Raw genomic sequence first — 26,526 nt, forward strand, 5'->3', positions numbered from 1 at the left:
GGCTCGGACTGACCGGTCGTAGGTGCGATTCGGGCCGTAAGCAGGGTTGCCAACTCTGACGCATCTGGGGTGACACTCAAGCTTTCAAGCTGAAACGCTCACAGCAAGAAATCTTTCGGCGAATATCTGTTAATCCATGTTAAACCTAATTTTTTCTATTAAGTACCCCATTAAGTTTGTTTGCTACAAACTGCACCAAGTCAAACCTCTGCAAGAATATCACAGACCTGGTGAGTTCATGACAAATAGGCCTACATGGTGTTCCTTTGCTACAACCTGCCCCACTACCAGGGTAGGATGTAACACGTGTTGCGGTAAGTTGCAACAGTTAGACAAAAGAAGCAAAAACACTGGCCACACTGTGCTATATGGTTCAAAAAGAAGTTTTTGAAGACTGACCATAACTCATATATCCACTAGTGTGCTAGAACAAACTTTCTTAATGGTATGTATGCTTAATCAATACTCTACTACAATGCATCTGAGCAAAAAAACCTCAGAATCAAATAAAAATAATGTGTGTTTGTGTGTTCTTAATCGGTCACAATGCTGACAAATGAATCTTGGTAACCCCGCAGTACAGGCTTGGTGGGCCCAGATACTGTCAGTCTATAATACAGGTCTGCCGCCTGAGTCAAATATTCTGCCAGCACCTTCTCCTGCACCTCAGAGAAAACTTTGTCGCAGCTGTGGTAACCTACACTGAGAAGATCACTGGACCCCTGGTCTCTCAGCTTCTGCAGTGATTTGCAGTATCTGTTCAGTGTTACATGGCAGATCTCATGTGTCTTTGCAACTGACCTGACTGACTTGCCCTTCCTTGTGACCTCATCAGATGCTTTTTCAAAAACACTGGCAGGCACACCTCTTTCAGTCTTTCTTTTCCACTGTCTAGACATTCTGTAAAATTATTAAAATCAAGGAAGTGTCCTTATTTGTATGTAAGGGGATGGTTGTAACACTTATTAAAGATGTGTTACAACCCAGCCCAGCCCTCTTAGCTATTGCACCTTCCTCTGTTGATCTGAGTGCTGTTACTGGACTGATCATTAAGCAGTGAGGCAGATTGCACCACCAACTACAAAGTAAATGAACAGATAGACTAGAAATACACTCACTGGCCACTCTATTAGGTATACCTGTTCACCTGTCTGTATGTCAGCAGCACAATGTATAAAATCATGCAGATCAAAGTCATGCTCATATCAAACACCAGAATGGGGATTTAAGTGACTTTGAAGGTGACATTGTTCTTGGTGTTAGGTGGACTGGTATGAGTATTTCAGGATATGCTGATCGATTGGTATTTTCACCATCTTTAGGGTTTACAGAGAATGGGCCGAAAAAGAAAAAACATCCAGTGAGCTGTGGTTCTCTGGGAAAAAAATGCCTTGTTGATGGCAGAGGTCAGGGACAGACTGGCTCTAGGTGATAGAAAGGCAAGAGTAACTCAACAACTCGTTACCACCAAGGTATGCAGAAGAGCATCTGTGAATGCACAACACATCCAACTCTGAAGCTGATTGGCTACAGCAGCGGAAGACCACACCAGGTGCCACTCCTGTCAGCTACAAACAGGAAACTCAGGCTACAGCGGGCACGGGCTCACCGAAATTAGACAATGGAAGACTGGAAAGAGGTTGCCTGGTCAGATGAGTCTCAATTCACTGCGGCAACATCCAGATGGTAGGGTCAGAATTTGGTGTAAGCAAAATAAAACCATTGATGCATCTTGCCTTGTATCAACAATTCAGATTGGTTGTGGTATAATGGTGTGGAGAGTATTTTATTCGCACACTTTGGGGCCCATAGTGCCAACTGAGCAATGTTTAAATGCCACAGCCTACCTGAGTATTGTTGCTGACCATGTCCATCCCTTTATGACCACAGTGTACCCAGCTTCTAATAGCTACTGCAGCAGGGTAACGTGCCATGTCACAGAGCTCATATCATCTCAGACTGGTTTCTTGAACATGAAAATAAGTTCACTGTACTCAAATGGCCTCCAGTCACTAGATTTCAATAGAGCACCTATGGAATGTGATGGGATGGGAGATTTGGATGGATGGATGGATTTGCATGAGGGTACAGCAGACAAATGTGCTGCAACTGTGTGGCCAGTGTGTGTATCTTCTTGACAATGATTGACTGGCACCAAATACACTGGCACTGAATAAGGACCCCACGTATATTTACGTATATTAAGCTGTAGTGATGAGGATTCTCACGTTATCTGCGCTGACATTTTACGCGGGATCGTGGTGATACCGCTCCGACGGTGACACTGGTCCTGCGCTCATATTTCTTGGCTTGTCTCGGCCAGCAGGGGACATAGCAGCGTCGCCCCACTCGTGCAGAGAAGATGGGCGACCGTTGAGCAGCAGATACTTATATGAAGCAGAACGAAAATCGCGAGAGCAACAAAGAATGCACGCGGTGCGCTCTGGCCAAAACGCCGTCTGGCATTTCCAGAAGGGTTCAGGCGGAGCTGGGTAGCTCCTTGCTGGTGTTGCGCCATATTTTGTGACCGTTGTAATGCGTGACTTCAGGGGTGCCGTTTCACACGTTATTGGGAATGAAGGTTCCTGTTCACATGCACGTGCCTTCTGCACATCTTACGTACCGTAATTTTTTAATTTTTCAAGGCAGCAGACTTTTTCAAAGCAGCAGCGTTTCCACTTTTTGTTCCGTCATCTTATTTGGGGACATTCTAAAACGCTTAATGTGAAAAAGCTTAATGTCGCTATTTTGGTACATTAAACCACACCAAGTTTGTCACACACATATCTGGTCATACAGACTTTCACCTGACAAAAAAACAAAACCAAAATGCTAGGAATTTGGACTTTATACTACTCTCTTCCTTGCCTGTGCCACGTCATGCATGCTATCACAGAAAACACAAAACACAAGCAGGATAGACCAAAAGCTAAGGATAAAATAAAACCATAAAACAAACAGGTGAGACAGACCAAAGGCCAGCCTTGTTCCATGACTGGAAGGGTGTCAACTTTTAAGCTGCTCATGCAAGCCACTGAGCTACATAGCAGGCCAGGGAATAAGGATTCCCTGTCATTACACAAATAAATCACTCCAGGTAATAGCAGACGCTATAGAAATGGAGGTGAAAAAGAAGAGATGGAAGAGAGAGGAGAGAAAGCAGAAGAGTCAGAGATCAGGAGACGAGCAAGAGAGAGAGTGAGCTGGGGCATTAGGGGCAGCGGGAGCAGCAGCTGCAGAAGCTGGGGCCGTTGGGGCATTAGGTGTAGGAGCAGTAGTAGGAATAGTGGGTGTAGCTGCGGGGGGTTTGGCTGCAGCAGGAGCTATAGGAGGGGGGTTGAAGGAACCAAAGTTGCAGCCAGAGCAGACAGTGTAGGAGAGGCTGCAAAAAATGCAGCTGAAGCTGTGGCAGAGATATCAGGAAAAACTGCAAAAGAAACTTGGGAATTATGGCAGAGACTGACAAAAGCAAAGGAAACACTATATATAAATTACTATAGTAGGTCAAATGGAAGGAAGCAGCTGCTTCAGTGATAGATGCAAGTAAACAGCTGCTACATTAATTAGATGTAAGGAAAGAGCCGCTTCATTGATTAAGCTGCAGGGCAGGCAGGACTATCTACTGTGACAGAAGTGTGGGGTGCCACACGAAAACTAGTCAGACCTGGAGAATAAGCTCTCACACAGCTTCAGCAGCGACTCTACTAAGATGGGATGACTCTTCCCAGCATGAATGCGATCACCTGTGATCAAATGCTGCACATGAATCGGGGGGTTTTAACCATCATCCTACCCACATATTTACATACATGGGCTACCGACTGGGGGCATCAAGAATAATTTACTGAAAGGAGCAATGATAATGGCAGAATAATAATGGCAAATCATTTCTTCTCAAAGTACTATTAGTCTTGCAATTAATGTCATCTAATATTATTACAATTAATTTGCATACTTTGTAAAATGAAAATCTACACTTTTCTTCTGTAGCTTCTATCCCGAGCACAATCCACATTAAAAGTTATTGACCCTCTGATTCTGCTATCACTTACTTTTCAGTAATTTCAAGTAAACATTATGTGTGTTGTATTTGTATGATGAAATCAATCTTTGAGCTCAGTATGAAATAACTGAAATAAACACAGTCATTCAAACTTGGGCACTTTTCAATTTTGTTTTGTCTTTCAATAAAAGCTGCAGCATCAAATCTGGCCAATTCTGATCTGCTTGCCATTCTTGCCTAAAAAACAAATGCTGGGGTTATCAAAAACTATGTTATATAGCTATATTCCAGATTTTTCACATCTTGGAGCTCCGAGGAACCTCCTTCTCCATACATATCCCTCTTTCCCACTCTTCCCTCAAATACTGTTACATTTGTGTTTTTTCCACTCACACCCTGTCTTGATCATGCTCTGACTGCATGGCATCCATATGCGTGTCAAGTTATTTTACAGTCTTATCTTATATAATAGGACATGAACATTGAATTTGATAGTTATCTTTTATTTTTATTTCTGAACACAACACACGAACATGAAGGAATCGTTTGCATTTGGAACCAACCCCTCCGCCAAAGCCCCAGCGGAAAACTGGCCGCGGACCGGGGTGGGAATCCTCAAGCTGGAAGGCAGTACTGCTTCATGTTCACATTAGCTAGCTAGCTAGTTAGCATGGATTCAGAATGCACTGTACTACAACTATAAAGGACGTAACGTGACACAGTAAAACAATTACTAACTGGCAATGCACGTTAGCATTACTTTAAATGACAACTTTACCTGACACTTACCAGAAGAGTCGCCTATACGTTAGCCGAATGACAGCAGGCAGAAGCCGGCACGTTTTCCAGTAATATACCGGAGTTAAACTTATTTACACACTTTTAACACAAACACTGGCAGCTATTAACTCATAGGTGGTAGTAAAGCTGAAATTAAAATAAGGCAACACTTATTTTGATACTTTTTTTTGGTTGTTTTTTTACTTAACCGTTCCTTCCTCCCATTCCTCTGTCTCTGCTTATTGACGTTTAGGAGAGAGTGCCAAACATAAATTAACGATGCAAGATTGTCAAACCAAGACAGACACAGCACAAAAGAGACGACAAAGACACAAATATTGAATATATGTTTTATTGTAAAGCTCACATCCTAGCATATCTTATCCTAGCATATCTACAAACACATTTATTATTGTATAGCACGATATCACATTACACCGTCTCAAAACGCTTTACAGCATCCCCACCCAAAGCCCCCAGTGAGTAAGCCATAGGCGACAGTGGCAAGGAAAAACTCCCTATTAGGAAGAAACCTTGGGAGGGACCAGACTCAAAGGGGGAGCCCATCCTCCAGGGGCCGGCAGGGAAAGTCAACTTATCTAACTTACCTACCTTAGCTTATCTAACTTACCTACCTTAGCTTATCTAACTTACCTACCAACACTTACACGACATCTCTATTAATACGCCGTCCCCGTCCATAGCCCATTATTAATCTATTACTCCTGGCGGATTGCTGAGGCTGCCCCTGGCCCATCTCAGGTCGCCGGTCACTGGAGCCATGGAAGTCCGTGCTTCGCCGTCCCCGGCCATAGCCTATTAGTCCAGCAGTATTCTGTTTTAAGACAAGGAGAGGTTATTGATATTGTATTGAACCTCTGTGGGTATTAAAGGTATATCCACAAGCAAACCAGCAACAGTCCTAATTCACACTGTGGTGTATGCGAAACACCGCCCCCCCACCTCCTAAGCGGCAGCATATACGATTTCATCCAGCACCCTCCCTTAGCACGCCATATTGCACGGACAGATTGGTCACTGATCTGAAACGAGTTGAGCTACTTTGTCGAGTTAGGCTACCGTAGTGCTAATTGATAGCCCTATCCCTTACCCTAATCCCCAAAAAACCCGTAAAACCCTAACCCCCCAAAAAACCCTAAAAGCTCAACTCGTCGGAACACCGGCATGCATTCTGCGGCAGGGATGCATTTTTCCTCATAACGCATGTTATACTCTAATTCAAGTGTTCTAATAGTCTCTTAATCTAGGGCTTTACCTTCGGCATGTAACACTTCCTCCGCGTCTTATGTATCCTTTCCGTTTCCTTACTTGTTATTTTTATTTTGATAATAATTACAATTTTGATCTTGATTACTTTAATTTCGTTTCTCTCCATTTTATAGAAGACTTAAAAACACAGTCACTCGTTAAAGCGCTGGAAAGAAGTTTGAGAAACTTCCCCGCGTCTACGGGGAATGCGTAGGGGAGACCGGGTATGGTTGTAACACTTTTTGCTAATCGATAGCCCTAACCCTTACACTAACCCCCAAAAACCCCTAAAACCCTAACCCCCAAAAAGCTCAACTCGTCAGAACACCGGCATGCATTCTACGGCAGGGATGCCTTTTTCTGCATAACACATGTTATATTCTAACTCGAAGTGTTCTAATAGTCTCTTAATCTAGGGCTTTACCTTCGGCATGTAACACTTCCTCCGCGTCGTATCTATCCTTTCTGTTTCCTTCTTTATTTTTATTTTGATATTAATTTTAATTTTGATCTTGACTGTAATTTCGTTTTTCTCCATTTTTTAGAAGACTTAAAAACACAGTCACTCGTTAAAGCGCTGGAAAGAAGTTTGAGAAAAGAAGCACACGTGATTCAAAAGTAATCAAGCTGTTGTCACGGATGTCCATTCGTACCATAACAGACAATACGATCCTATGCAGGTCGTCGGCAACTTTCGGCTGCGATCGGCTCGGACTGACCGGTCGTAGGTGCGATTCGGGCCGTAAGCAGGGTTGCCAACTCTGACGCATCTGGGGTGACACTCAAGCTTTCAAGCTGAAACGCTCACAGCAAGAAATCTTTCGGCGAATATCTGTTAATCCATGTTAAACCTAATTTTTTCTATTAAGTACCCCATTAAGTTTGTTTGCTACAAACTGCACCAAGTCAAACCTCTGCAAGAATATCACAGACCTGGTGAGTTCATGACAAATAGGCCTACATGGTGTTCCTTTGCTACAACCTGCCCCACTACCAGGGTAGGATGTAACACGTGTTGCGGTAAGTTGCAACAGTTAGACAAAAGAAGCAAAAACACTGGCCACACTGTGCTATATGGTTCAAAAAGAAGTTTTTGAAGACTGACCATAACTCATATATCCACTAGTGTGCTAGAACAAACTTTCTTAATGGTATGTATGCTTAATCAATACTCTACTACAATGCATCTGAGCAAAAAAACCTCAGAATCAAATAAAAATAATGTGTGTTTGTGTGTTCTTAATCGGTCACAATGCTGACAAATGAATCTTGGTAACCCCGCAGTACAGGCTTGGTGGGCCCAGATACTGTCAGTCTATAATACAGGTCTGCCGCCTGAGTCAAATATTCTGCCAGCACCTTCTCCTGCACCTCAGAGAAAACTTTGTCGCAGCTGTGGTAACCTACACTGAGAAGATCACTGGACCCCTGGTCTCTCAGCTTCTGCAGTGATTTGCAGTATCTGTTCAGTGTTACATGGCAGATCTCATGTGTCTTTGCAACTGACCTGACTGACTTGCCCTTCCTTGTGACCTCATCAGATGCTTTTTCAAAAACACTGGCAGGCACACCTCTTTCAGTCTTTCTTTTCCACTGTCTAGACATTCTGTAAAATTATTAAAATCAAGGAAGTGTCCTTATTTGTATGTAAGGGGATGGTTGTAACACTTATTAAAGATGTGTTACAACCCAGCCCAGCCCTCTTAGCTATTGCACCTTCCTCTGTTGATCTGAGTGCTGTTACTGGACTGATCATTAAGCAGTGAGGCAGATTGCACCACCAACTACAAAGTAAATGAACAGATAGACTAGAAATACACTCACTGGCCACTCTATTAGGTATACCTGTTCACCTGTCTGTATGTCAGCAGCACAATGTATAAAATCATGCAGATCAAAGTCATGCTCATATCAAACACCAGAATGGGGATTTAAGTGACTTTGAAGGTGACATTGTTCTTGGTGTTAGGTGGACTGGTATGAGTATTTCAGGATATGCTGATCGATTGGTATTTTCACCATCTTTAGGGTTTACAGAGAATGGGCCGAAAAAGAAAAAACATCCAGTGAGCTGTGGTTCTCTGGGAAAAAAATGCCTTGTTGATGGCAGAGGTCAGGGACAGACTGGCTCTAGGTGATAGAAAGGCAAGAGTAACTCAACAACTCGTTACCACCAAGGTATGCAGAAGAGCATCTGTGAATGCACAACACATCCAACTCTGAAGCTGATTGGCTACAGCAGCAGAAGACCACACCAGGTGCCACTCCTGTCAGCTACAAACAGGAAACTCAGGCTACAGCGGGCACGGGCTCACCGAAATTAGACAATGGAAGACTGGAAAGAGGTTGCCTGGTCAGATGAGTCTCAATTCACTGCGGCAACATCCAGATGGTAGGGTCAGAATTTGGTGTAAGCAAAATAAAACCATTGATGCATCTTGCCTTGTATCAACAATTCAGATTGGTTGTGGTATAATGGTGTGGAGAGTATTTTATTCGCACACTTTGGGGCCCTTAGTGCCAACTGAGCAATGTTTAAATGCCACAGCCTACCTGAGTATTGTTGCTGACCATGTCCATCCCTTTATGACCACAGTGTACCCAGCTTCTAATAGCTACTGCAGCAGGGTAACGTGCCATGTCACAGAGCTCATATCATCTCAGACTGGTTTCTTGAACATGAAAATAAGTTCACTGTACTCAAATGGCCTCCAGTCACTAGATTTCAATAGAGCACCTATGGAATGTGATGGGATGGGAGATTTGGATGGATGGATGGATTTGCATGAGGGTACAGCAGACAAATGTGCTGCAACTGTGTGGCCAGTGTGTGTATCTTCTTGACAATGATTGACTGGCACCAAATACACTGGCACTGAATAAGGACCCCACGTATATTTACGTATATTAAGCTGTAGTGATGAGGATTCTCACGTTATCTGCGCTGACATTTTACGCGGGATCGTGGTGATACCGCTCCGACGGTGACACTGGTCCTGCGCTCATATTTCTTGGCTTGTCTCGGCCAGCAGGGGACATAGCAGCGTCGCCCCACTCGTGCAGAGAAGATGGGCGACCGTTGAGCAGCAGATACTTATATGAAGCAGAACGAAAATCGCGAGAGCAACAAAGAATGCACGCGGTGCGCTCTGGCCAAAACGCCGTCTGGCATTTCCCAAAGGGTTCAGGCGGAGCTGGGTAGCTCCTTGCTGGTGTTGCGCCATATTTTGTGACCGTTGTAATGCGTGACTTCAGGGGTGCCGTTTCACACGTTATTGGGAATGAAGGTTCCTGTTCACATGCACGTGCCTTCTGCACATCTTACGTACCGTAATTTTTTAATTTTTCAAGGCAGCAGACTTTTTCAAAGCAGCAGCGTTTCCACTTTTTGTTCCGTCATCTTATTTGGGGACATTCTAAAACGCTTAATGTGAAAAAGCTTAATGTCGCTATTTTGGTACATTAAACCACACCAAGTTTGTCACACACATATCTGGTCATACAGACTTTCACCTGACAAAAAAACAAAACCAAAATGCTAGGAATTTGGACTTTATACTACTCTCTTCCTTGCCTGTGCCACGTCATGCATGCTATCACAGAAAACACAAAACACAAGCAGGATAGACCAAAAGCTAAGGATAAAATAAAACCATAAAACAAACAGGTGAGACAGACCAAAGGCCAGCCTTGTTCCATGACTGGAAGGGTGTCAACTTTTAAGCTGCTCATGCAAGCCACTGAGCTACATAGCAGGCCAGGGAATAAGGATTCCCTGTCATTACACAAATAAATCACTCCAGGTAATAGCAGACGCTATAGAAATGGAGGTGAAAAAGAAGAGATGGAAGAGAGAGGAGAGAAAGCAGAAGAGTCAGAGATCAGGAGACGAGCAAGAGAGAGAGTGAGCTGGGGCATTAGGGGCAGCGGGAGCAGCAGCTGCAGAAGCTGGGGCCGTTGGGGCATTAGGTGTAGGAGCAGTAGTAGGAATAGTGGGTGTAGCTGCGGGGGGTTTGGCTGCAGCAGGAGCTATAGGAGGGGGGTTGAAGGAACCAAAGTTGCAGCCAGAGCAGACAGTGTAGGAGAGGCTGCAAAAAATGCAGCTGAAGCTGTGGCAGAGATATCAGGAAAAACTGCAAAAGAAACTTGGGAATTATGGCAGAGACTGACAAAAGCAAAGGAAACACTATATATAAATTACTATAGTAGGTCAAATGGAAGGAAGCAGCTGCTTCAGTGATAGATGCAAGTAAACAGCTGCTACATTAATTAGATGTAAGGAAAGAGCCGCTTCATTGATTAAGCTGCAGGGCAGGCAGGACTATCTACTGTGACAGAAGTGTGGGGTGCCACACGAAAACTAGTCAGACCTGGAGAATAAGCTCTCACACAGCTTCAGCAGCGACTCTACTAAGATGGGATGACTCTTCCCAGCATGAATGCGATCACCTGTGATCAAATGCTGCACATGAATCGGGGGGTTTTAACCATCATCCTACCCACATATTTACATACACGGGCTACCGACTGGGGGCATCAAGAATAATTTACTGAAAGGAGCAATGATAATGGCAGAATAATAATGGCAAATCATTTCTTCTCAAAGTACTATTAGTCTTGCAATTAATGTCATCTAATATTATTACAATTAATTTGCATACTTTGTAAAATGAAAATCTACACTTTTCTTCTGTAGCTTCTATCCCGAGCACAATCCACATTAAAAGTTATTGACCCTCTGATTCTGCTATCACTTACTTTTCAGTAATTTCAAGTAAACATTATGTGTGTTGTATTTGTATGATGAAATCAATCTTTGAGCTCAGTATGAAATAACTGAAATAAACACAGTCATTCAAACTTGGGCACTTTTCAATTTTGTTTTGTCTTTCAATAAAAGCTGCAGCATCAAATCTGGCCAATTCTGATCTGCTTGCCATTCTTGCCTAAAAAACAAATGCTGGGGTTATCAAAAACTATGTTATATAGCTATATTCCAGATTTTTCACATCTTGGAGCTCCGAGGAACCTCCTTCTCCATACATATCCCTCTTTCCCACTCTTCCCTCAAATACTGTTACATTTGTGTTTTTTCCACTCACACCCTGTCTTGATCATGCTCTGACTGCATGGCATCCATATGCGTGTCAAGTTATTTTACAGTCTTATCTTATATAATAGGACATGAACATTGAATTTGATAGTTATCTTTTATTTTTATTTCTGAACACAACACACGAACATGAAGGAATCGTTTGCATTTGGAACCAACCCCTCCGCCAAAGCCCCAGCGGAAAACTGGCCGCGGACCGGGGTGGGAATCCTCAAGCTGGAAGGCAGTACTGCTTCATGTTCACATTAGCTAGCTAGCTAGTTAGCATGGATTCAGAATGCACTGTACTACAACTATAAAGGACGTAACGTGACACAGTAAAACAATTACTAACTGGCAATGCACGTTAGCATTACTTTAAATGACAACTTTACCTGACACTTACCAGAAGAGTCGCCTATACGTTAGCCGAATGACAGCAGGCAGAAGCCGGCACGTTTTCCAGTAATATACCGGAGTTAAACTTATTTACACACTTTTAACACAAACACTGGCAGCTATTAACTCATAGGTGGTAGTAAAGCTGAAATTAAAATAAGGCAACACTTATTTTGATACTTTTTTTTGGTTGTTTTTTTACTTAACCGTTCCTTCCTCCCATTCCTCTGTCTCTGCTTATTGACGTTTAGGAGAGAGTGCCAAACATAAATTAACGATGCAAGATTGTCAAACCAAGACAGACACAGCACAAAAGAGACGACAAAGACACAAATATTGAATATATGTTTTATTGTAAAGCTCACATCCTAGCATATCTTATCCTAGCATATCTACAAACACATTTATTATTGTATAGCACGATATCACATTACACCGTCTCAAAACGCTTTACAGCATCCCCACCCAAAGCCCCCAGTGAGTAAGCCATAGGCGACAGTGGCAAGGAAAAACTCCCTATTAGGAAGAAACCTTGGGAGGGACCAGACTCAAAGGGGGAGCCCATCCTCCAGGGGCCGGCAGGGAAAGTCAACTTATCTAACTTACCTACCTTAGCTTATCTAACTTACCTACCTTAGCTTATCTAACTTACCTACCAACACTTACACGACATCTCTATTAATACGCCGTCCCCGTCCATAGCCCATTATTAATCTATTACTCCTGGCGGATTGCTGAGGCTGCCCCTGGCCCATCTCAGGTCGCCGGTCACTGGAGCCATGGAAGTCCGTGCTTCGCCGTCCCCGGCCATAGCCTATTAGTCCAGCAGTATTCTGTTTTAAGACAAGGAGAGGTTATTGATATTGTATTGAACCTCTGTGGGTATTAAAGGTATATCCACAAGCAAACCAGCAACAGTCCTAATTCACACTGTGGTGTATGCGAAACACCGCCCCCCCACCTCCTAAGCGGCAGCATATACGATTTCATCCAGCACCCTCCCTTAGCACGCCATATTGCACGGACAGATTGGTCACTGATCTGAAACGAGTTGAGCTACTTTGTCGAGTTAGGCTACCGTAGTGCTAATTGATAGCCCTATCCCTTACCCTAATCCCCAAAAAACCCGTAAAACCCTAACCCCCCAAAAAACCCTAAAAGCTCAACTCGTCGGAACACCGGCATGCATTCTGCGGCAGGGATGCATTTTTCCTCATAACGCATGTTATACTCTAATTCAAGTGTTCTAATAGTCTCTTAATCTAGGGCTTTACCTTCGGCATGTAACACTTCCTCCGCGTCTTATGTATCCTTTCCGTTTCCTTACTTGTTATTTTTATTTTGATAATAATTACAATTTTGATCTTGATTACTTTAATTTCGTTTCTCTCCATTTTATAGAAGACTTAAAAACACAGTCACTCGTTAAAGCGCTGGAAAGAAGTTTGAGAAACTTCCCCGCGTCTACGGGGAATGCGTAGGGGAGACCGGGTATGGTTGTAACACTTTTTGCTAATCGATAGCCCTAACCCTTACACTAACCCCCAAAAACCCCTAAAACCCTAACCCCCAAAAAGCTCAACTCGTCAGAACACCGGCATGCATTCTACGGCAGGGATGCCTTTTTCTGCATAACACATGTTATATTCTAACTCGAAGTGTTCTAATAGTCTCTTAATCTAGGGCTTTACCTTCGGCATGTAACACTTCCTCCGCGTCGTATCTATCCTTTCTGTTTCCTTCTTTATTTTTATTTTGATATTAATTTTAATTTTGATCTTGACTGTAATTTCGTTTTTCTCCATTTTTTAGAAGACTTAAAAACACAGTCACTCGTTAAAGCGCTGGAAAGAAGTTTGAGAAAAGAAGCACACGTGATTCAAAAGTAATCAAGCTGTTGTCACGGATGCCCATTCGTACCATAACAGACAATACGATCCTATGCAGGTCGTCGGCAACTTTCGGCTGCGATCGGCTCGGACTGACCGGTCGTAGGTGCGATTCGGGCCGTAAGCAGGGTTGCCAACTCTGACGCATCTGGGGTGACACTCAAGCTTTCAAGCTGAAACGCTCACAGCAAGAAATCTTTCGGCGAATATCTGTTAATCCATGTTAAACCTAATTTTTTCTATTAAGTACCCCATTAAGTTTGTTTGCTACAAACTGCACCAAGTCAAACCTCTGCAAGAATATCACAGACCTGGTGAGTTCATGACAAATAGGCCTACATGGTGTTCCTTTGCTACAACCTGCCCCACTACCAGGGTAGGATGTAACACGTGTTGCGGTAAGTTGCAACAGTTAGACAAAAGAAGCAAAAACACTGGCCACACTGTGCTATATGGTTCAAAAAGAAGTTTTTGAAGACTGACCATAACTCATATATCCACTAGTGTGCTAGAACAAACTTTCTTAATGGTATGTATGCTTAATCAATACTCTACTACAATGCATCTGAGCAAAAAAACCTCAGAATCAAATAAAAATAATGTGTGTTTGTGTGTTCTTAATCGGTCACAATGCTGACAAATGAATCTTGGTAACCCCGCAGTACAGGCTTGGTGGGCCCAGATACTGTCAGTCTATAATACAGGTCTGCCGCCTGAGTCAAATATTCTGCCAGCACCTTCTCCTGCACCTCAGAGAAAACTTTGTCGCAGCTGTGGTAACCTACACTGAGAAGATCACTGGACCCCTGGTCTCTCAGCTTCTGCAGTGATTTGCAGTATCTGTTCAGTGTTACATGGCAGATCTCATGTGTCTTTGCAACTGACCTGACTGACTTGCCCTTCCTTGTGACCTCATCAGATGCTTTTTCAAAAACACTGGCAGGCACACCTCTTTCAGTCTTTCTTTTCCACTGTCTAGACATTCTGTAAAATTATTAAAATCAAGGAAGTGTCCTTATTTGTATGTAAGGGGATGGTTGTAACACTTATTAAAGATGTGTTACAACCCAGCCCAGCCCTCTTAGCTATTGCACCTTCCTCTGTTGATCTGAGTGCTGTTACTGGACTGATCATTAAGCAGTGAGGCAGATTGCAACACCAACTACAAAGTAAATGAACAGATAGACTAGAAATACACTCACTGGCCACTCTATTAGGTATACCTGTTCACCTGTCTGTATGTCAGCAGCACAATGTATAAAATCATGCAGATCAAAGTCATGCTCATATCAAACACCAGAATGGGGATTTAAGTGACTTTGAAGGTGACATTGTTCTTGGTGTTAGGTGGACTGGTATGAGTATTTCAGGATATGCTGATCGATTGGTATTTTCACCATCTTTAGGGTTTACAGAGAATGGGCCGAAAAAGAAAAAACATCCAGTGAGCTGTGGTTCTCTGGGAAAAAAATGCCTTGTTGATGGCAGAGGTCAGGGACAGACTGGCTCTAGGTGATAGAAAGGCAAGAGTAACTCAACAACTCGTTACCACCAAGGTATGCAGAAGAGCATCTGTGAATGCACAACACATCCAACTCTGAAGCTGATTGGCTACAGCAGCAGAAGACCACACCAGGTGCCACTCCTGTCAGCTACAAACAGGAAACTCAGGCTACAGCGGGCACGGGCTCACCGAAATTAGACAATGGAAGACTGGAAAGAGGTTGCCTGGTCAGATGAGTCTCAATTCACTGCGGCAACATCCAGATGGTAGGGTCAGAATTTGGTGTAAGCAAAATAAAACCATTGATGCATCTTGCCTTGTATCAACAATTCAGATTGGTTGTGGTATAATGGTGTGGAGAGTATTTTATTCGCACACTTTGGGGCCCTTAGTGCCAACTGAGCAATGTTTAAATGCCACAGCCTACCTGAGTATTGTTGCTGACCATGTCCATCCCTTTATGACCACAGTGTACCCAGCTTCTAATAGCTACTGCAGCAGGGTAACGTGCCATGTCACAGAGCTCATATCATCTCAGACTGGTTTCTTGAACATGAATATAAGTTCACTGTACTCAAATGGCCTCCAGTCACTAGATTTCAATAGAGCACCTATGGAATGTGATGGGATGGGAGATTTGGATGGATGGATGGATTTGCATGAGGGTACAGCAGACAAATGTGCTGCAACTGTGTGGCCAGTGTGTGTATCTTCTTGACAATGATTGACTGGCACCAAATACACTGGCACTGAATAAGGACCCCACGTATATTTACGTATATTAAGCTGTAGTGATGAGGATTCTCACGTTATCTGCGCTGACATTTTACGCGGGATCGTGGTGATACCGCTCCGACGGTGACACTGGTCCTGCGCTCATATTTCTTGGCTTGTCTCGGCCAGCAGGGGACATAGCAGCGTCGCCCCACTCGTGCAGAGAAGATGGGCGACCGTTGAGCAGCAGATACTTATATGAAGCAGAACGAAAATCGCGAGAGCAACAAAGAATGCACGCGGTGCGCTCTGGCCAAAACGCCGTCTGGCATTTCCAGAAGGGTTCAGGCGGAGCTGGGTAGCTCCTTGCTGGTGTTGCGCCATATTTTGTGACCGTTGTAATGCGTGACTTCAGGGGTGCCGTTTCACACGTTATTGGGAATGAAGGTTCCTGTTCACATGCACGTGCCTTCTGCACATCTTACGTACCGTAATTTTTTAATTTTTCAAGGCAGCAGACTTTTTCAAAGCAGCAGCGTTTCCACTTTTTGTTCCGTCATCTTATTTGGGGACATTCTAAAACGCTTAATGTGAAAAAGCTTAATGTCGCTATTTTGGTACATTAAACCACACCAAGTTTGTCACACACATATCTGGTCATACAGACTTTCACCTGACAAAAAAACAAAACCAAAATGCTAGGAATTTGGACTTTATACTACTCTCTTCCTTGCCTGTGCCACGTCATGCATGCTATCACAGAAAACACAAAACACAAGCAGGATAGACCAAAAGCTAAGGATAAAATAAAACCATAAAACAAACAGGTGAGACAGACCAAAGGCCAGCCTTGTTCCATGACTGGAAGGGTGTCAACTTTTAAGCTGCTCATGCAAGCCACTGAGCTACATAGCAGGCCAGGGAATAAGGATTCCCTGTCATTACACAAATAAATCACTCCAGGTAATAGCAGACGCTATAGAAATGGAGGTGAAAAAGAAGAGATGGAAGAGAGAGGAGAGAAAGCAGAAGAGTCAGAGATCAGGAGACGAGCAAGAGAGAGAGTGAGCTGGGGCATTAGGGGCAGCGGGAGCAGCAGCTGCAGAAGCTGGGGCCGTTGGGGCATTAGGTGTAGGAGCAGTAGTAGGAATAGTGGGTGTAGCTGCGGGGGGTTTGGCTGCAGCAGGAGCTATAGGAGGGGGGTTGAAGGAACCAAAGTTGCAGCCAGAGCAGACAGTGTAGGAGAGGCTGCAAAAAATGCAGCTGAAGCTGTGGCAGAGATATCAGGAAAAACTGCAAAAGAAACTTGGGAATTATGGCAGAGACTGACAAAAGCAAAGGAAACACTATATATAAATTACTATAGTAGGTCAAATGGAAGGAAGCAGCTGCTTCAGTGATAGATGCAAGTAAACAGCTGCTACATTAATTAGATGTAAGGAAAGAGCCGCTTCATTGATTAAGCTGCAGGGCAGGCAGGACTATCTACTGTGACAGAAGTGTGGGGTGCCACACGAAAACTAGTCAGACCTGGAGAATAAGCTCTCACACAGCTTCAGCAGCGACTCTACTAAGATGGGATGACTCTTCCCAGCATGAATGCGATCACCTGTGATCAAATGCTGCACATGAATCGGGGGGTTTTAACCATCATCCTACCCACATATTTACATACACGGGCTACCGACTGGGGGCATCAAGAATAATTTACTGAAAGGAGCAATGATAATGGCAGAATAATAATGGCAAATCATTTCTTCTCAAAGTACTATTAGTCTTGCAATTAATGTCATCTAATATTATTACAATTAATTTGCATACTTTGTAAAATAAAAATCTACACTTTTCTTCTGTAGCTTCTATCCCGAGCACAATCCACATTAAAAGTTATTGACCCTCTGATTCTGCTATCACTTACTTTTCAGTAATTTCAAGTAAACATTATGTGTGTTGTATTTGTATGATGAAATCAATCTTTGAGCTCAGTATGAAATAACTGAAATAAACACAGTCATTCAAACTTGGGCACTTTTCAATTTTATTTTGTCTTTCAATAAAAGCTGCAGCATCAAATCTGGCCAATTCTGATCTGCTTGCCATTCTTGCCTAAAAAACAAATGCTGGGGTTATCAAAAACTATGTTATATAGCTATATTCCAGATTTTTCACATCTTGGAGCTCCGAGGAACCTCCTTCTCCATACATATCCCTCTTTCCCACTCTTCCCTCAAATACTGTTACATTTGTGTTTTTTCCACTCACACCCTGTCTTGATCATGCTCTGACTGCATGGCATCCATATGCGTGTCAAGTTATTTTACAGTCTTATCTTATATAATAGGACATGAACATTGAATTTGATAGTTATCTTTTATTTTTATTTCTGAACACAACACACGAACATGAAGGAATCGTTTGCATTTGGAACCAACACCTCCGCCAAAGCCCCAGCGGAAAACTGGCCGCGGACCGGGGTGGGAATCCTCAAGCTGGAAGGCAGTACTGCTTCATGTTCACATTAGCTAGCTAGCTAGTTAGCATGGATTCAGAATGCACTGTACTACAACTATAAAGGACGTAACGTGACACAGTAAAACAATTACTAACTGGCAATGCACGTTAGCATTACTTTAAATGACAACTTTACCTGACACTTACCAGAAGAGTCGCCTATACGTTAGCCGAATGACAGCAGGCAGAAGCCGGCACGTTTTCCAGTAATATACCGGAGTTAAACTTATTTACACACTTTTAACACAAACACTGGCAGCTATTAACTCATAGGTGGTAGTAAAGCTGAAATTAAAATAAGGCAACACTTATTTTGATACTTTTTTTTGGTTGTTTTTTTACTTAACCGTTCCTTCCTCCCATTCCTCTGTCTCTGCTTATTGACGTTTAGGAGAGAGTGCCAAACATAAATTAACGATGCAAGATTGTCAAACCAAGACAGACACAGCACAAAAGAGACGACAAAGACACAAATATTGAATATATGTTTTATTGTAAAGCTCACATCCTAGCATATCTTATCCTAGCATATCTACAAACACATTTATTATTGTATAGCACGATATCACATTACACCGTCTCAAAACGTTTTACAGCATCCCCACCCAAAGCCCCCAGTGAGTAAGCCATAGGCGACAGTGGCAAGGAAAAACTCCCTATTAGGAAGAAACCTTGGGAGGGACCAGACTCAAAGGGGGAGCCCATCCTCCAGGGGCCGGCAGGGAAAGTCAACTTATCTAACTTACCTACCTTAGCTTATCTAACTTACCTACCTTAGCTTATCTAACTTACCTACCAACACTTACACGACATCTCTATTAATACGCCGTCCCCGTCCATAGCCCATTATTAATCTATTACTCCTGGCGGATTGCTGAGGCTGCCCCTGGCCCATCTCAGGTCGCCGGTCACTGGAGCCATGGAAGTCCGTGCTTCGCCGTCCCCGGCCATAGCCTATTAGTCCAGCAGTATTCTGTTTTAAGACAAGGAGAGGTTATTGATATTGTATTGAACCTCTGTGGGTATTAAAGGTATATCCACAAGCAAACCAGCAACAGTCCTAATTCACACTGTGGTGTATGCGAAACACCGCCCCCCCACCTCCTAAGCGGCAGCATATACGATTTCATCCAGCACCCTCCCTTAGCACGCCATATCCCAGGTAGCATTCCCATATGGGGCCCATATGGGAAAGACATGGGCCATCTGGGCTGGCCCAGCTCACATTTTACCCATGTGGGGCCCATATGGGCAGAATCTGGGCAAATCCATATGGGGCTGAACGATATGGGCCCCATATGGGCAGGATCTGGGCAAACCCATATGGGTGAAATGTGGGCTGAACGATATGGGCCCCTTATGGGCAGGATCTGGGCAACCCCATATGGGTGAAATGTGGGCTGAACGATATGGGCCCCTTATGGGCAGGATCTGGGCAACCCCATATGGGTTAAATGTGGGCTGAACGATGTGGGTCCCATATGGGCAGGATCTGGGCAACCCCATATGGGTTAAATGTGGGCTGAACGATGTGGGTCCCATATGGGCAGGATCTGGGCAACCCCATATGGGTGAAATGTGGGCTGAACGATGTGGGTCCCATATGGGCAGGATCTGGGCAAACCCATATGGGTGAAATGTGGGCTGAACGATGTGGGTCCCATATGGGCAGGATCTGGGCAAACCCATATGGGTTAAATGTGGGCTGAACGATATGGGTCCCATATGGGCAGGATCTGGGCAAACCCATATGGGTGAAATGTGGGCTGAACGATATGGGTCCCATATGGGCAGGATCTGGGCAAACCCATATGGGTTAAATGTGGGCTGAACGATATGGGTCCCATATGGGCAGGATCTGGGCAAACCCATATGGGTTAAATGTGGGCTGAACGATATGGGTCCCATATGGGCAGGATCTGGGCAACCCCATATGGGTTAAATGTGGGCTGAACGATATGGGTCCCATATGGGCAGGATCTGGGCAAACCCATATGGGTGAAATGTGGGCTGAACGATATGGGCCCCATATGGGCAGGATCTGGGCAAACCCATATGGGTGAAATGTGGCTGAACGCAATATGGGTAACACGTGATTTTGTCTAAAAAATTACTGCTGTTATAATTGTTCTGAACACGCATACAATTGCTTGATTCTTAATATTTAATTAAGTTTCTGAGTGGAAATTTGAAACCCCCAGAATTACACGAGAATTAACGTCCCAAATGTTGAGCTCCGAAATGCGATCTTGAAAAGTTCACACTAGGAATTGATTTATTTATACCTAGTCCTGATAAGATTGTGGAGAATAAAGGTGGACAGAGTGGAAAATGAAAAATAAACATATGGTTCTGTACTGTGCTTTACTTTTTGGCTTTGTCCTTTACAGTAACTTTTTTGGAGTACTGAATACAGCAATTAATGTTATATATTAGTTATTCTGTTTTTGCAGTCATAAATGTACAGTATACAAATATTTTTGGTAGACGACCATACTCTTTTTACTATAGTCTTGCAGTTTCTAATTTACATGCCAGCAACAGTTTTGACTTATATACAAATATTTGACTTGTATAGTGTTTTCAATTTTTTGCTGTAGTGTGTAATGACCATGTTCATTAGCGTTTATTTAACCGACTGGCTTGATGTGTGATCTGAAAGCAGTGTTTGCTTTTGAGCAAAGATAATAGTTTTCAGAAGATTGTTTGATTTTGCAAGACGAGTGTAAGGTATTGTGAGTTCAGCTTGAATTTTAGGATTTGTGCTTATAGTGGTTTGAGAAAAAGAGAGGAGATTTTAGGAAATGTGTTTTAGCAATTCAGGAAAACTGTAAAATGTCAAGGCATGTCAGACGACTTTGAAAGTGGGTGATAGGCCTCAGACTTGATCCAGAGGGTTACAGTAAATACTTATTATTCTGTTTCTTTTATGGTCCTCTTTTTGTATCTGCTACTATGACAAAAAAAATCCCAGTCTATCTACCTAGTGCTGCTTCATTATTCCATCCTCTTTGTGCAATGTACAGTACTGTCAGCAAAACAGCATGATACTACCACCACCATGCTTGACCGTTGGTTCAGTGTTCTTAAGTTAGGAAAACAACCTCACCCTAACCCCTTCAAACATATCTCTTTTCATTGTGGCCAAGCAGAGATGACACATTCACACGTCATTGTCTCTGCCCCCCCAGCTCCCCCGTGAATGTGCAGTCACACGTCATTGTGACTGCTCCCCCATCCCCATCCCCCCCCCCCCCCCCCCCCCAGGGCGCATTTTAATATAGGCTACAGCTTTTGATAAGATCTGTGTTTTAGCTGATAATTACATCTAATCAAGGGCGTAGATTTGCTCTGGACATTGGTGGGGACCTATGACTCCACCCCCCCCCCCTGCCCCACCCACCAACCCCGCCACCCCAACTCCGTCCACGGAATGCATGTTTTTTTAATATGCTGCAAAATGCAAAATCACTTTACATTAATACTAGCAATGCTTCGATTGATATTAATCCACTCGAAATGCAATTCATTAAGTTAAATTAAGGAATAGTGTAATGTCAAAACCCCACTAGCATTAACGTTAGGGTGATTTAAGGGTGATTGGGACATTTTTTTAAATTCTGCGTTATGTAATCATTCTTGCAATGAATTAAAAACATCAGCCCAATGTATGATATATTTCTGTAACCCTACAGATGTTATCTATCCATTTGTGAAAGAAATATAATTATGTCAGAAGAGAAGGTGGTGTGACATACACTTTAGTATAAACTGAGCCAAAACATTTTTTTTAGGAATGTTTGGGTGATTGGGACACAGGTTTTGGGTGATTGGGACATCATGTATTATCATTAATCTACACATATTTATTTCTCATGTTAGCTGTTTGATGTGTTATAGGCCAGAATTTCATTTGTTCTGTTCATAATTAAGACTCATTTCTCTTTTCGTAGTTTTTATTACTCAATTTATTAGTCAATATGAAACAAATATGACCCCCCTAACCCCCCACATGAAAACTTTTATGTAAACCTTTGGGTGAACTTTCCCCTGGCTCATCCCCAATAAACTGTTTGTCAAACACATTTAGGCTAACTGAAGCAAAAATTTGCCTTCAATCCATCAGACCAAAAACGTTTCACTAAAGAGAACACTCTTCAGATCCAAAATTCATGAAAACTTTTAAACCAACTTGGGTGAGCTAAAAACATTTTGTGAACTGTCCTCTGGTTCGTTCCTAAAAAGTTTGTCAAACACATTTAGGCTAACTGAAGCAATTTTTTCCCATCCATTAGACCAAAAACAGACAGTCCTTGCAGGTGAAGGAGGCGTCATCATCAATGACTCCATTATCTTCGCCACAGGAGTCATGAAACCACCGCTCACAGATGACACAAGAGATCCATTCCTCGGTTTTCTTGGGGTCTTCTGTGTCCCCATATTTTTGCAAACAAACCACACATCTCTCTTCCTTTTTCTGGCCTTTTTGTTTTTTTGCTTTTTGAGTTTGAGTTAGTTTTGGTTGTTTTCCTTTTCCTTTGTTCTTACTTGCCACATATTCAAAGTGTGCATCACTTGTGAGGTGGAAGCTTGGGGGTTTTGACCGCTTACTTTTGGTAGCACGTTCGTGGATGGGTACTTCTACCAGATCAGCAAAGCGTGGGGTGCTCTGAACAGAGCTTTGAGGAGGGTTTGTAAGAGGATGTGATGAAGCATTACTTGGACATGGGCTTGGAGGAGGACTTGGGCTCTGGTTTGGAGGAAGCTGAAGGTTATTGGGGGCCTCAGGTGCTTCATTCCGTTCTGTAGTTAAACTAGGAGAGAAAAGATCTTGGTCTATGCGGGTGGGATCCAGTGGATAGATCCCACTGCCCCTAAAGCCTGCACGTGCATTCTGTGGTGTTGCTGCACTTTTCCAGGCTTTTGAGAGCATGGGCAGAAAGAGGGGTCTCTGCAGCTTCCTGCCACCACTCTCTCTGGTGTAGATCCGGCCCTCCTGGTTCCAGTAATGCTTTAAGCTTTTGAAGAATGCCCTGTCAGCTGGCTGGAGAATGTGAGTTGTATGAGGAGGGAAGCACACAACATGCACATTGTTGTCTCTCATGAGATTAAGGAACTCAATGTTGAATACATGGCTGCTGTGACCATCAAGTAGAAGCACATGTGGACGAGGATCTTCTTTAGGCAGGTGAGCTATGAACTGCTTTCCCCAGTCTAAAAACACCTCAGAGTTGATCCATCCATTGTCTGAGATTCTGACAAGGGTGTTGTTTGGTGCCCCAAAACACCATTCTGCCCGAAGCCTTTTGCCTTTAAATATGACGAGCAGTGGCCCATACTCTCCTGCTGCATTGAGACAAGCTAGCAGTGTTGTTGTTTCTCCTTTTTCATTAGCCGTGATTTCAAAGCAGGGTGATCCTACTTCAGCCACAACTCTTGAAGACAGGAAGTGGTCCTGTAGGCCCGTTTCATCACAGTTCCATATGTGTCCTGGTAGGTCCTGGATCCCGAGCTCAGAAATTATTTCACAGTAAGAAGCAAACCATTTCTGAACAGAAACAGGGTTAAAGCAGGCTGCTCGGGCAGAAGAGAGTGCCTCCGGTTTCCTCATACTGAGCCCTGGGTTTCTCCTAAGAAAGCCTTGAAACCAGTAGTGACCTGCCTTTTTAGGTGCAAGGCCTTTTATTCCATTGGCTTCTGCAAATTGGGCTGCAAGAACTTGTATCTCAGGTTTTCTCATGGGAAACCCTCTCTTGCTCAGACATTTGACTAGCTCTGATAACTGGACCTCATCTTCTTGAGGAATGCGGGACTTGCTTCCAGCAATGTGCTTGTAGCCCTTTACAACTCCTTTCACTCGCCTCTGCAAAGTTGATTTTGGGATGTTCCACACTCTGGCCAAAAACCTTAACTTGGGTTTGTTCCCTGCCTCAACTGCCTCTCTATACTCGTCAATTGCCCCCTTCATTCTCTCTTCACTCCATTTGTTGTATTTTTTGCTCTCTCCCTGTGCTCTCCCTTTTGCTCTCTTCCTAAATCTCTCTTCCTGTCTTACTGGTCCCATTCTAATCTGCAAATAGCTTAAATTGAGCAAGGCTGGTTAGGATTGTTATTTATTTTCAAGGCAAAACTTACTGTTAGATTTGGTGTGTTTATTAGGGCTAATTAGCACAGCTAGCTATTGCACAAACCTTTGATAGCAACATGAATACGGTGTACTACTGTAAGATTTTTGTGGTTGATTAGGGGTTGCACAAATGAGGAGGCATACAGAGCATAATATTGCACGGACAGATTGGTCACTGATCTGAAACGAGTTGAGCTACTTTGTCGAGTTAGGCTACCGTAGTGCTAATTGATAGCCCTATCCCTTACCCTAATCCCCAAAAAACCCGTAAAACCCTAACCCCCCAAAAAACCCTAAAAGCTCAACTCGTCGGAACACCGGCATGCATTCTGCGGCAGGGATGCATTTTTCCTCATAACGCATGTTATACTCTAATTCAAGTGTTCTAATAGTCTCTTAATCTAGGGCTTTACCTTCGGCATGTAACACTTCCTCCGCGTCTTATGTATCCTTTCCGTTTCCTTACTTGTTATTTTTATTTTGATAATAATTACAATTTTGATCTTGATTACTTTAATTTCGTTTCTCTCCATTTTATAGAAGACTTAAAAACACAGTCACTCGTTAAAGCGCTGGAAAGAAGTTTGAGAAACTTCCCCGCGTCTACGGGGAATGCGTAGGGGAGACCGGGTATGGTTGTAACACTTTTTGCTAATCGATAGCCCTAACCCTTACACTAACCCCCAAAAACCCCTAAAACCCTAACCCCCAAAAAGCTCAACTCGTCAGAACACCGGCATGCATTCTACGGCAGGGATGCCTTTTTCTGCATAACACATGTTATATTCTAACTCGAAGTGTTCTAATAGTCTCTTAATCTAGGGCTTTACCTTCGGCATGTAACACTTCCTCCGCGTCGTATCTATCCTTTCTGTTTCCTTCTTTATTTTTATTTTGATATTAATTTTAATTTTGATCTTGACTGTAATTTCGTTTTTCTCCATTTTTTAGAAGACTTAAAAACACAGTCACTCGTTAAAGCGCTGGAAAGAAGTTTGAGAAAAGAAGCACACGTGATTCAAAAGTAATCAAGCTGTTGTCACGGATGCCCATTCGTACCATAACAGACAATACGATCCTATGCAGGTCGTCGGCAACTTTCGGCTGCGATCGGCTCGGACTGACCGGTCGTAGGTGCGATTCGGGCCGTAAGCAGGGTTGCCAACTCTGACGCATCTGGGGTGACACTCAAGCTTTCAAGCTGAAACGCTCACAGCAAGAAATCTTTCGGCGAATATCTGTTAATCCATGTTAAACCTAATTTTTTTAGGTTTGTTTGCTACAAACTGCACCAAGTCAAACCTCTGCAAGAATATCACAGACCTGGTGAGTTCATGACAAATAGGCCTACATGGTGTTCCTTTGCTACAACCTGCCCCACTACCAGGGTAGGATGTAACACGTGTTGCGGTAAGTTGCAACAGTTAGACAAAAGAAGCAAAAACACTGGCCACACTGTGCTATATGGTTCAAAAAGAAGTTTTTGAAGACTGACCATAACTCATATATCCACTAGTGTGCTAGAACAAACTTTCTTAATGGTATGTATGCTTAATCAATACTCTACTACAATGCATCTGAGCAAAAAAACCTCAGAATCAAATAAAAATAATGTGTGTTTGTGTGTTCTTAATCGGTCACAATGCTGACAAATGAATCTTGGTAACCCCGCAGTACAGGCTTGGTGGGCCCAGATACTGTCAGTCTATAATACAGGTCTGCCGCCTGAGTCAAATATTCTGCCAGCACCTTCTCCTGCACCTCAGAGAAAACTTTGTCGCAGCTGTGGTAACCTACACTGAGAAGATCACTGGACCCCTGGTCTCTCAGCTTCTGCAGTGATTTGCAGTATCTGTTCAGTGTTACATGGCAGATCTCATGTGTCTTTGCAACTGACCTGACTGACTTGCCCTTCCTTGTGACCTCATCAGATGCTTTTTCAAAAACACTGGCAGGCACACCTCTTTCAGTCTTTCTTTTCCACTGTCTAGACATTCTGTAAAATTATTAAAATCAAGGAAGTGTCCTTATTTGTATGTAAGGGGATGGTTGTAACACTTATTAAAGATGTGTTACAACCCAGCCCAGCCCTCTTAGCTATTGCACCTTCCTCTGTTGATCTGAGTGCTGTTACTGGACTGATCATTAAGCAGTGAGGCAGATTGCACCACCAACTACAAAGTAAATGAACAGATAGACTAGAAATACACTCACTGGCCACTCTATTAGGTATACCTG

At 43.2% G+C, this 26,526-nt stretch overlaps 2 long non-coding RNA genes across 2 annotated transcripts; both read right to left on the minus strand.

The window, feature by feature from the left end:
* Positions 1-5,119: 5,119 nt before the first annotated feature.
* Positions 5,120-6,684, minus strand: LOC140579120 (uncharacterized). The gene is made up of 2 exons (XR_011983317.1): positions 6,477-6,684; positions 5,120-5,618 (listed from the first exon to the last, which is right to left on the minus strand). It is a non-coding gene; the product is annotated as an uncharacterized lncRNA (long non-coding RNA).
* A 5,193-nt stretch (positions 6,685-11,877) lies between these two features.
* On the minus strand, positions 11,878-13,516 carry LOC140579115 (uncharacterized). Its single transcript, XR_011983314.1, has 2 exons — positions 13,235-13,516; positions 11,878-12,376 (listed from the first exon to the last, which is right to left on the minus strand). It is a non-coding gene; the product is annotated as an uncharacterized lncRNA (long non-coding RNA).
* Between the last annotated feature and the right edge of the window lie 13,010 nt (positions 13,517-26,526).

This window comes from Paramormyrops kingsleyae, chromosome 17, assembly GCF_048594095.1.
Source record: "Paramormyrops kingsleyae isolate MSU_618 chromosome 17, PKINGS_0.4, whole genome shotgun sequence".
NCBI classification, from domain to species: Eukaryota; Metazoa; Chordata; class Actinopteri; order Osteoglossiformes; family Mormyridae; genus Paramormyrops; species Paramormyrops kingsleyae.